The sequence below is a fragment of the Callorhinus ursinus genome, unplaced genomic scaffold (assembly GCF_003265705.2).
Source record: "Callorhinus ursinus isolate GAN/ISIS: 27379988/994484 unplaced genomic scaffold, GSC_fseal_2.0 scaffold10, whole genome shotgun sequence".
Taxonomy (NCBI): domain Eukaryota; kingdom Metazoa; phylum Chordata; class Mammalia; order Carnivora; family Otariidae; genus Callorhinus; species Callorhinus ursinus.
Window position 1 is genome coordinate 36,094,429 of NW_027397072.1, and position 10,934 is coordinate 36,105,362.

Sequence of the window (10,934 nt, forward strand, 5' to 3'; positions counted from 1 at the left end):
GTTGGGTGCACCGTCTGCGTTCTGTAACCAGTTTCCTTTGCTTCTCGAGAGTTCAGATTACACACTCCTGTTCACGTGCGCCTTCAGGAAAGCCACCCCATGCCCTCGGAGCCGTTGGGAAGTCTGACGCTGGACCCCGAGGTGCCACACTACCAAGCGTGTATGTGGGAAGCCCTGCGAGGGAAATCCTCTTTAGTTCACACCTTGACTTGTGACTGGGAAAGCATCTGCTTGTGAAGACCCTGACTAAGTAAAATGGAGCCCCAGACGCAGAGGGAGCTCAGAGGGAAAGACCAAGACAAGGCCCCCAAACGCAGAAGCCTTCTCCAAACATCCCTCAGCTCTTCTCTTCAGGTCTGAGAGGCAGGCTGGGGGCTCTCCCTGTTCTGAGGAGTGGTGATGGCAGGAAGCACCCATGTGGGGCTTATGCCAGCGTCTCTGGTTCTTGTGTGAAGCCCACCTCCCTGGTGTGGAAGGGCTCAGCCCCGCCGCGAGTCAAAGGAGAGGCTTCCTTCACTCGCTCCCGCGCTCACCCCCTCCCTCCTTCGTTTGGTCATCCGTGCATTTAGCAGACGCTGACAGTGCTCCTGAGCCCGGCCAGAGCTGAGGCTGGTACAGCCACCGCGGCAGACCTTATCCGGAGACTCACACCAACGTCCGGAGTCCATCTCTCCTTTCAAATCCTGCTGCCAGGCTCCACCGGAACAGTGCTGGCTCCACCAAGGGCAGAGTGAGGCCCTGGTAAAGGTGTCGGGGCCCCAGGGAGGGTGACGCGCTAATCACCTCTGCCCAGGACGGGGACAGAGTGCAGCAATTTGCACAGACCCCCTAGGGAGGTGTGTGTGTGTGGGGGGGGAGGGTCAGAAGATTCTCCATGTGTGGACCCCACCCCCACTGTTAACTGACAAGGCAGCTGATTGGGAGTCTGACCTCTGAGGCTACTCTTAAAGCAAACACCGGGAGTGGTGTTGAGGCCACCTGACTCAGTTTACCTATGCAAGTTGCTCTGCCCTCCCGGCCCCTTCATCAACAAATTCATCCTTCCAGGGGAACCCATTATGCCATTATCCCTCCCAAAGCAGGCTTAGATAGTGTCCCTTTATCTAATCTGGAGGTAAGGCCAGAACTCAGGGGGCCTGGAGTCTGTGAAGAGGGAGGTAGAGACTTGAGATTCACAGGGATAGGGGCTGAGTTCAGGTCCGCAGTGGACATTAACAGGGTCGGGGTGGACTGAGAAGAGGCCCCTGTCCAGGCCCACGATCCCACTTCCCTCAAGTCCCAGGGAAATCTCTTCCACGGTACACACTAGACCTCGGCTTGAAGCACCTGCCGCTCATCACTCCCTCCTTGGGCAGAGGACAGTCACCCATTCCTGAATGAATGAAAAGTTCTTTCGGGTCCACAGAGCTAGGGGCATTCAGACAAGCATGTCCTCATCTGGATGGAAAAGTTTCCTAACCACACCTATACCCACGGGCTTTACCCAGCAGGATAAACAGAAACCAGTAGGCTCCATGAAGAATACCAGTAAGCCACCTGTAAAAAGGGCAAATCCGGGGAAATGCTAGACCCGATGGGCATGGCTGCAGTGCCAGAAAAACAAGAGGTACTAATGGGAGTTACCATGAGGATAATAATGCAGTGAGCGAACAGACGAAACAGTTTGGGAGACCCTCTGTACCCTCTGTACCTTGTGTACCCTCTGTAATGAGAAGGAACTGCCCATATAGGGCCAGGGGCTTCTTTCCAGGGTCCTAGGGGTTCTTTCTTGGGGATTGCTGGTGACTATCAGCTTCATCCTCATCTGCCCTTGGAGTCAGACACTCCTCTTGTGATTCATATCAGCCAGGTGGGAGATGAGAAGTTAGCCCCCATCCTACTGATGCATGATAAGAACAAATGCTTCAGAGGGCACTGCCTGTGCCGGGGACACGGACAGACTTACAGTGCAGGCAGGAGACAGAGCCAAGCAAGGGCCTGCCGTACAGGTGCCAAGTGCCAGGAAAGGGGTGCTCTCAGGGTGGGCTTCCCGGTGGAGGCACTGGGGAAGTCTGGTCCTGAAGGATAGAGGGCTTAGTCCCACCATGCCACCTGCACCAAAGGAACGCCTTAAATGGAGACCAGTGGAGGACTATGGGCTGGTTCTGGAAAGAGTCCTAAGACACAAAAGCAAGGTGGAACCTTCCTGTCAGGCCCCTCTATACATCTGTGTTTGGCTTATCACCAGCCACAGGGCAGGATGGCGGCTGGGAGAGGCGGGGGCACTCTTGTGCAGGAGGCCGCCCTCTCCCTGAACCAGTGCTCTTCCAGATGGCGATACACTGACACTGAAGACAAATCATTTCCGTAAGGCTTAATCCCAGGCCCACTGGTAACTGGTTCCTTCCCCTGGGGGCAGATGCAGCAAGGTGCCGGGCACCGAGAATTCACAAAGCTCTCCCCACCCATCCTGGCACCAAACGGGCAGGGTGGTGCGTGAGAGAGGCTCCAGACGTTCCCTGCCCCGAGGCAGAAGACAGGACAGGACTGCCATGGTGCCCCTTCCCCCTGGCTGCCGCAGCAGGCTAGCCAGGGGCAGCTCTGAGCGGGGCAGGCACGGGGAAGGCCTTACAGGGGTGGGATCTATGCTCTACTTGACAACCTCAGAGCCAAGTCAAGTGTGCCCGCAACAGCCCCACCCACTCCCAAATCTCACTCACCCCTGCCTGAGAAGGGCATTTAAGGCAAAAGGTACTACGGGATGGGTCTTACGGCCCCCATCCTGCAGTTGCCCCCCTTAGCAGGGATTGGCCAGTTGATCTCAGCGCAGGTGTTTGAGTCATTAGAAAATTAATAACAGTTGTACTTAATAGCTATTGAGCAGTAACTATGTGCATCGTGTCGTTTTAAGAGCTTTGTGCATACGACACTCATTCAGTTATTCCTCGCAGCAATCCTTGAGGTAGGTGCTATTATATCCCCATTTTATTGATGCAGAAACTAAGGCGCAGTTGCCTGCTCGCATCCTCGCAGCCACTGAGTATCCGCTCCCACAGGCTGGTTGTGGAGCCTCGGTCAGATCCTCCATGCGTGAGGCAGTTACCCGAGGCAACCCACAAGCACTTCGCCACTAAATCTCTCCCCTGTCTATAGGGTCGCTTTGGAAACAGCCCTGAATACAGTCAAGTAACAGGAGACAGAGCCCTGCTCCCAGCCGCCCTGGGTCTAGAGAGAACTGCAAGGGAGGTGGCTTCCAGAGCAGGCTTCCCCTCCCCCACCCCTCGCTTGTTCAATAGGCTCTGTTCTTTCAGAGGAAAAGAATACCAAGGTTTGTGTTTAAGACCAAAAAACAAGCAAAAGGACATTACTCCCTCTTCTGTAGGCACAGGCCTGCGGTTCTCATCCCTGGGTCCATTAGCAGGACCCCTGTCATGAGCTGTACCCCCACTAACAGGTGTGAGGCTGCCACCTGTTTGCTCCCCCCGTTTAGAGCCTGCACCCTTGGTTTTCTGAGGGCCTTCTTCAAACTTGGATCCAGGAGTTTTGGGGGGTACTCCTCCTGCCTTCTCCCCCCTTCTCCTTCCTCTTCCTGCCCCCTCAGCTCCCAGCCCAACTGTGTTCTAACAGGAATCTGGGGCTCTGGTGTGGAATTTCAGGTCAGCTGAGACAGGCTGTGACTCTTCCTGCTGCCCGTGCATATCAATGTATGATGGCTGGTGACAAGGCTTTTCTTTTAGTTCCCACATATTTTTCTCAGGCCTTAGGGGGAGCTGCCCAGTGTGGGCAGAACATTAGCTATGCATGAGGTGGGAGTGGTAGAGAGCCTGGAGCTCAGCGTGGCACAAACCAATGCCAGTACATTATCACCCTGGGAAATAGTCATGCTGCTGGAGCCCAGCACGAGCTAACCAGGAGCTAGACCTTTCCACCAGAATGTGGAAGGCAGGTGGGGCCCCCACGATGCAGAGGACCAGGAACCCGCTTCAGGCCCCCAGGAACCGTCTGAAGCCTGTGAGGAGTCAGCCTACACTTACTTGCCCATGGCATCAGTGCTTCTGGAACAAGGGGGGCCACTCACTCACCATCCTCTCGTCCATCAGCCCCTGAAGAGAACACCTGCTGGAGGATCTTAGTGTCTGCCCCTGGTGGTCTTAGGTCCAAAACATTATGTCTGGGGACCGATACTTGAGAGTCCAAAAGGAAGCCCCAGACGGCCTTGCGTGGGCGGTGGAGGCCAGGGCTTAACCATGAATCCGTGAGGACTCGGCCCTTGGCCCGGTCCAGGCCGGCTGGCCCCATCCCACCTCAAGGTAGGCCCCAGGTCGTCCAGTCCCCTCCTGTAGCCTTTCCTTGAGAATGTGCCTAATCCCAGAGCAAAGCCAAGCTGTTCCAAAGGTTGTGCGAACTGGCCTAGGCTGGCAGAACGGCGGGCTCCCCCACCTGCTGCCGGGCGTGGCAGGTGTAGGTGCAAATAGTCAGCCTTTGTCCCTGACCCAACCCGAGTGACCTGCGTGCGAGCACTCCCCCTCCCCTGCAGCGGCGTCTGGGATCCTCCTCCTTTCTTCTGAATGCTCGGACTGAGAGGATGCCTCACCCCGCCCAAGGAATTAACCCATCCGCATCAAGCCAGGGAGTGACCTATGGAAAGCTTAAAAGCAAGCTTTTTCAATGAATGGTGGTTGCGATGACATATGCGTGACCGTGTGGGAGTTCAGCCCCATCATTGCACTCAGCAGTTTCCAGAGAACAGCTCCAAGTCACTGACTCCTGATCAAAGCAGTCCTCTGGTTCTTGAAAAACCAGAAAAGTCATTTCTCAACTCCAAGAACAAACCCCTGAGAGACCTCTATGTATAATTCTTCCCCTCCCTTTAGAGAGGAGGAAAGGAGAAAAGCCAGGCAGGGTCCTTATCCCCTTCTAAAGAGGGGGGGCCCCCAAAGCAAGACAAGGACACAGGACCAGGAGTCAGTGGGCACAGACAGGGAAGGCCAAGCTCAGCGCTGTCCAGCAGGGCCAGCCCCCACTCCCTGGGGACTATAGAAGAGATCCCTGGCTGGGGCAGCAGGGAAAGTTGACCAAGAGCACAGAGGGTGCCTGCCTTGAACCCAAGAGAACCTTTAGGGCATCTGGTTCCCTCCCTGGCCTCTTACTGAGAACCATCTCCACTACCCTGTCCCTGGTGGAAACGAGGTCGAGGGGGTGGGCTGGTCTTCCTGTGGCTACTCCAAACCTTGCTGAATCAATGGCTCAGCAAATGCAGATTCTTGGGCCCAGCCTCGACGTAGTGACTCAGATCCCTCAGGGTGTGTTTTTGACAAGCAGACCCAGGGGCTGGGAGCTCCCCAGTGGCTCCGAGCTGCCCCTTCACTCCCTGGGGGAGAGAAGGGAAGAAGGGAACCAGGCCTTGCCCAGGACTGCCCTGTGGACGGGGCCCCTTTCAGGGTCCTTCCTGCTGCAGGCAAAAGTTCATCGAGGGTGTTTGCGTGAAGGCAGAAACCGGGACATGATTTGCTGTCACTGCAAGAAGTGCCACCCTGGAGACCGAGTTACCTGGGCAAGCTATGCTCCCCCTTCTTCCCTCCCCCTGCAGCCACAGTCTCCTCCCAGCTCAGAAAAATTAGGTTCCTCTGAGTCTTCATGCTATGTTCTCAGTGTAACCAGAATGTGGACCACCCACCAGAACGCTGCCGTGTCATCCTGCCCCCACCCCACCCTCTCCACCGGATGACCTGGGGCGGCTGCTCCCCAGGCAGGTGAAAATCGAGGGCAGGTCTCAGGACTTGTCTGGTCACTCTCATAATAAAAGTCCCCAGTCACTCTGGGTCAGAGACGCAGTCTCCTGTGAGTAACTACTGTGTCCAGTGCACTGTGAGAATCAAAACTGCAAATCCACTCCAGGGGGCTCCCCCACCCCACCTCAGAAAAGTGCACCCACCCCAGGAGCCAGGACTCTCACCCTCATTCTCTGCACCCCCCAGGTCTCTCTTCACTCCCGGCCGATCTGTCCTCGGCTTTGCCCTTTGATGGGCTGGGGAGGATGAGCTGAGTTAATGGTTTCATAACCTGTTTTCGGGCATTTCCTTCACAAGTTCTGAAGGGGCGGGGGGTGCGGTCATCTCTCCTGGGACTTTGTGAGAGAAGATTCCTCTGGCCCTGGCCGGGGCTGAGACAAAAAGCTTCCTATGTTAACATCTTGTTCTGTAAATGGTGGACCAAGTGTCACAGAGCCCCTGGCTTAGAAGGGAAGGAGGAAGAGGAAGCAGAGACTGTGGTCCCCAAAGGCAAAGTCCTTGGGTGGGGACAGAGGAACAGGCCAGAGGCAAAGCCCCAGGTTGAGTTGTTGGGAGAGGACATTCCACAGCGAGCCCGCCCATTTGGGGTGCCCCTGTGACCGCACTGCCCACAGCAGCAATATGGCCTGTGTGGCTCACACCGCCTGGCTGGGCCAGCCTTCCACTCCCTGCCACAGCCCTGCAGCTTTCGGAGGTCTGGGGTGGGGTCCTGGGCCAGGGTGAGGTTGCCATACACCCCCACCCACCCCTCCCCTGAGCCACCACCCTTCCCTGCCCCTGTGGGCAGTTTCCTTGCCTTGGGAGGGGAGGGGAGCTTCACCCTGTTGGCCTTGGCTGCTGGCATCTGTGACTCCCAGGCTATGCGGAGGTCAGGCATGGGAGTATGAACCGTGAGTAATCAACTCAAAGGACTACAGATTTAAAACATACCAAGCATTTCACACCCATTGGGTTAGCAGAAAATTGCAAATTCTGATGCTACCCCATGTGGCAAGGATGAGGAACAATGGGGACTTTCACACACTGCTGGTGGGAGTTGGCCTGGTCCAGGTTTTGCTTGAAACGTGTACAATTTGGGGACCTTCTTTATTAAAGAATATGAAGTAAGGCAGGGTCTTGGAAGGGGCCTGAGCTTAATTATGCTTCATCGGCTTCCGGGTAACTCTGCTTCTGGAGCATGTACATTGGAATCATCCTTTTGCATAGCGATGTGGTAACAGCTGGGAAAAGGAAGATGTGCATTCCCTATGAACCAGGAGGTCAAATCCTCCCTGTGTGCTCTGGGAAGAACTTCCCCACATCTAACTAAAAGGGCACATACAAGAATGTTCTTGGCAAGGCTATCCGTGCTAGCAGAAAGCAACAGACTGCAAACAGCCAAAATGTCCATCAAGAGAAGAACAAATAAATAGCGTCAACCTGCGGGATGTTACTATTTTCATAAAGTGAAAACATATAAAACAATGCCACGTGCAGTCCACCCATAGTGAGGTGTGCAGTCTAGGTTTAAAATCAACTCTGCTTGGGAGTAATGAACACCATGGTCAGCCTAGGGATTGTCCTGAGGATGGAGGGAAGAGAAGATAATCGTGGAATAGCCAGTGCATTTAGATGCCATCTGAAAAGCTTTATTTCCCGAATACTAAAAGTAAATCAGGCCAGATATTAAGATTTGACAAAGTGAAGTGCTAATTATGTGGGCATCTTTTCTGTAAATATGAAGTATTTCTTAATTTTTGTTCTTTAACAAACTTAAGGGAAGTCTACATAACATAAGACGAACCATCTTAAATTAATGAGTTCAATGGCATTTAATACATTCACGATGTTGTGCAACCACCACCTCTAACTCCAAAACATTTTCACCACCCCAAAAGGAAACCCCATTCCCATTAAGTAGTTCTTCCGCATTCTCCCTCTCATCTCGGTCCCTGGACAACCACCGGTTTGTGTTCTGTCTCAATGGATTTACCTATTCTGGATATTTTACATAAATGGAACCATGCCATACATGACCTTTGGTGTCTGGCTTCTTTTACTTAGCATAGTGTTTTCAGAGTTTATCAACTTTGCAGCATGTACCAGTACTGACTTCATTCCTTTCTATGGCTGGAGAATATTCCACTGTATGGATAGATCACAGTTTCTCTATCCATCCACTGAATTGGGGCTGTTTCTACCTATTGGTTATTGTGAACAGGGCCGCTACAAACATGCATGTCATGTACCTATTCAGGTCCCTGCTTTTAATTATCTTGGTTAAAAATCTAGCCATGGAATTGCTGGGTCATATGGTAATTTCTTTTTTCAGGAACCACCAAACTGTTTTCCAGAAGCAGAGGAACCATGTTAGTTTCCACCAGCAGTGTATGAGGGTTCTAATTTCATCCTGGCCAACACTTGCTATTTTCTGTTTTTTTTTTTTTAAATAATAATCACCATAATTTCACGTGAAATCGTACCTCATTGTGGTTTTTATTCCATTTTCCTAATGACTAATGATGCTGAACCTCTTTTCATGTGCTTATGGGCCATTTGTATAGCTCTTCTGGAGAAATGTCTGTTCACGTTTGTTGCATATTTTCTAACTGGCTTGTGTGTCTTTTTGTTGTTGAGTTGTAATAGTCTGTAATTTTAAAAAACCCTCCCAGTACTATGGTGAGCGCTGGGAATTGTGCAAGACTGTTGAATCACAGATCTGTACCCCTGAAACAAATAATGCAATATATGTTAAGAAAAAAAAAGAAGAAGAAGATAGCAGGAGGGGAAGAATGAAGGGGAGTAAGTCGGAGGGGGAGATGAACCATGAGAGACGATGGACTCTGAAAAACAAACTGAGGGTTCTAGAGGGGAGGAGCATGGGGGGATGGGTTAGCCTGGTGATGGGTATTAAAGAGGGCACGTTCTGCATGGAGCACTGGGTGTTATGCACAGACGATGAATCATGGAACACTACATCAAAAACTAATGATCTAATGTATGGTGATTAACATAACAATAAAAAATTTAAAAAAATAAAAACACCAAAAAACCCCACAAACCCAAAAAAACCCTCCCAGAGTTCTTTAACTCACTACTCTTTCCACACATCAAGAGGCATACAGCTTCCGCTCTACAATGTTACAACCCGTGCTGGGGGAAAACTTAAAGGACCAGTGTCTGCTTTCTTTTCTGCTCTCTGGCACCCCATGGGTACATCCCCACTCTGGAGAGGAAGAAAGAGATTCAGAGACACACTGGGGCACGCGAGGTCTCTCGGAAAGTTGGGAGGAAGGAAGGGAGGTGGGGGAGCAGGGCTGAGGTTAAGGAGGAAAAAAAATCACTTGTTTTTTTTTTTTTTTTAAAGATTTATTTATTTATTTCAGAGAGAGGGAGCACAAATCAGGGGAGAGGCAAAGGGAGAGGGAGAGAGAAAGAATCTCAAGCCGACTCCCTGCTGAGCTCAGAGCCCAACAGAGGCAGGTCTCACTCCCAGGACACAGAGATCATGACCTGAGCCAAAACCAAGAGTCAGATGCCACCCAGGCGCCATTAAGGAGGGGAAAAAAAAAAAAAAAATCACTTCTAACAGCTGAGAGGAAACTGTTCCGAGCAAGAAAGAATGATTTTTCTAGAAGCCCCTACCATCTCAGGTCACAAAACAGCCCCGGGAGGAGTAAATTTCCACTAATCCATGGTTCTGAGATTTCCCACACCCAGCCTTGCACTTTCCCTTATTGGGTTCTGGGGGTGGTATCCTCTCATCCCTACCCAGCAGATGGCCCTGCTCGGCTGGACTGTTCCCACCCTCAGGGGTAATCCTTCCCCTAAACTGTGATACCAGGAGGAGGCAGAGGGCACTGGAGCTTATCCCTTCTGTGAAGCCGCCACCTGCCAGCACCTACTGCCAGCTGAGCCCATTCTTGTCAGGGCAAGAGGAGGATGGTGCCCCAGAGTCTTCTGCCTAGAGCTCAAGGAACACACTCTCCTGATTCTTGTTTTAATGCTCCTCAAACAGCTACAAAGGCAGAGTAAGCCACTCTACGTAAGGGCCATTTAAGAGACACGAGGAAAAACCCTTTGTTGCTTAAAAATGTCTCTTGCCTCATCACACCTCACCATTAGCCATCATCTCTTTTGGTTATGAAACTCTGCCTTTGTAAATGCAGCAGCCTCTGAAGGAACCACCCATTACTTATTCCCAAGTCATAGGGTCTATACGTTCTTTTTAGAAATCCAGCCTTGGGCAAGCACAGGCCAACTGCTGCATGGAAGCTCAGATGAGCCATCTGGGAAAAGAATGTGCCAGTGAATGCAAGCCCCTCCCCTCTGGGCCTGGGTGTCCCTATCCATAAATGATGGGTCTGGGCTTAGTGGTGTCCAGGGTTTCTTCTAGATGTCACTTCCTTGATTCTGGCTAGCTCCAGGATTTGAAGTCATTCTGGATACATCCAGGTTTGGGCTTAACTCAACTCACACAACTTCAGTGATAGGGTGGCCCCAGGCAACCTCAGCCCCCTTAACCCTTTCCCCCAAGCCCTCCAGGGAGAACAGAACCTGCTCCCTTTGCTGTTCACACCCTCCTGCCTCCCATCGGACAATAAGAAGCCGGGGTCCTGTTTTTAAACAGTCAGGTTTGGACATTTTCTTTTCCAACTAACCCTCCAGGCAGCCACTTCTGCAGTGGGGGTGCAGGGAAGTCGAGTCTCTGTGGCCGCCACGCACCACACCCACAGAGTAAATACACCACGCCCCCTCCCAGGTAAGGGTCTGTAGCTCCTTCGGAGTTTAGGCTGAGGGGGGTCTGAAGCGTCCCTACACGGTGATCCCCTTTCTAGGAGCCGGGCGTGCGAAGCGCTTTCCCGGGCGGAGACAGCGCGGCTCCAGCTCAAGGAGGGACCCGTGGAGTTCCTGCTGCTCAAGGTGAGCCAAGGCGCAGGACCGCTCAGGCCAGCCCCTCTCCCTTACCCCCACCCGCGGTGCAGGGCAAAATGACTGTGGCCAGCAAACGATGGCCTGTTCTATTACTTCCAGATCGAAGTTGTGGCAAGTACGTTCACTCGCCAGAAACTTTCAAAGGCCCGAAGAGAATAATCCAGATTCAGCTCCTCCTACGACACCAACCCAATCTCCAGACGTCGGTTGGCAATACATACTCAGGTTTGTTTGTTTGTTTGTTTGTTT

The 10,934-nt window shown here is 52.3% G+C and overlaps 1 protein-coding gene across 1 annotated transcript in view; it reads right to left on the reverse strand.

Annotated features, from left to right (window-relative positions):
• The window catches only part of MAL (mal, T cell differentiation protein (MAL blood group)), a 24,638-nt gene that overhangs the window by 13,019 nt on the left and 685 nt on the right, over positions 1 to 10,934 (reverse strand). The window lies entirely within an intron of this gene.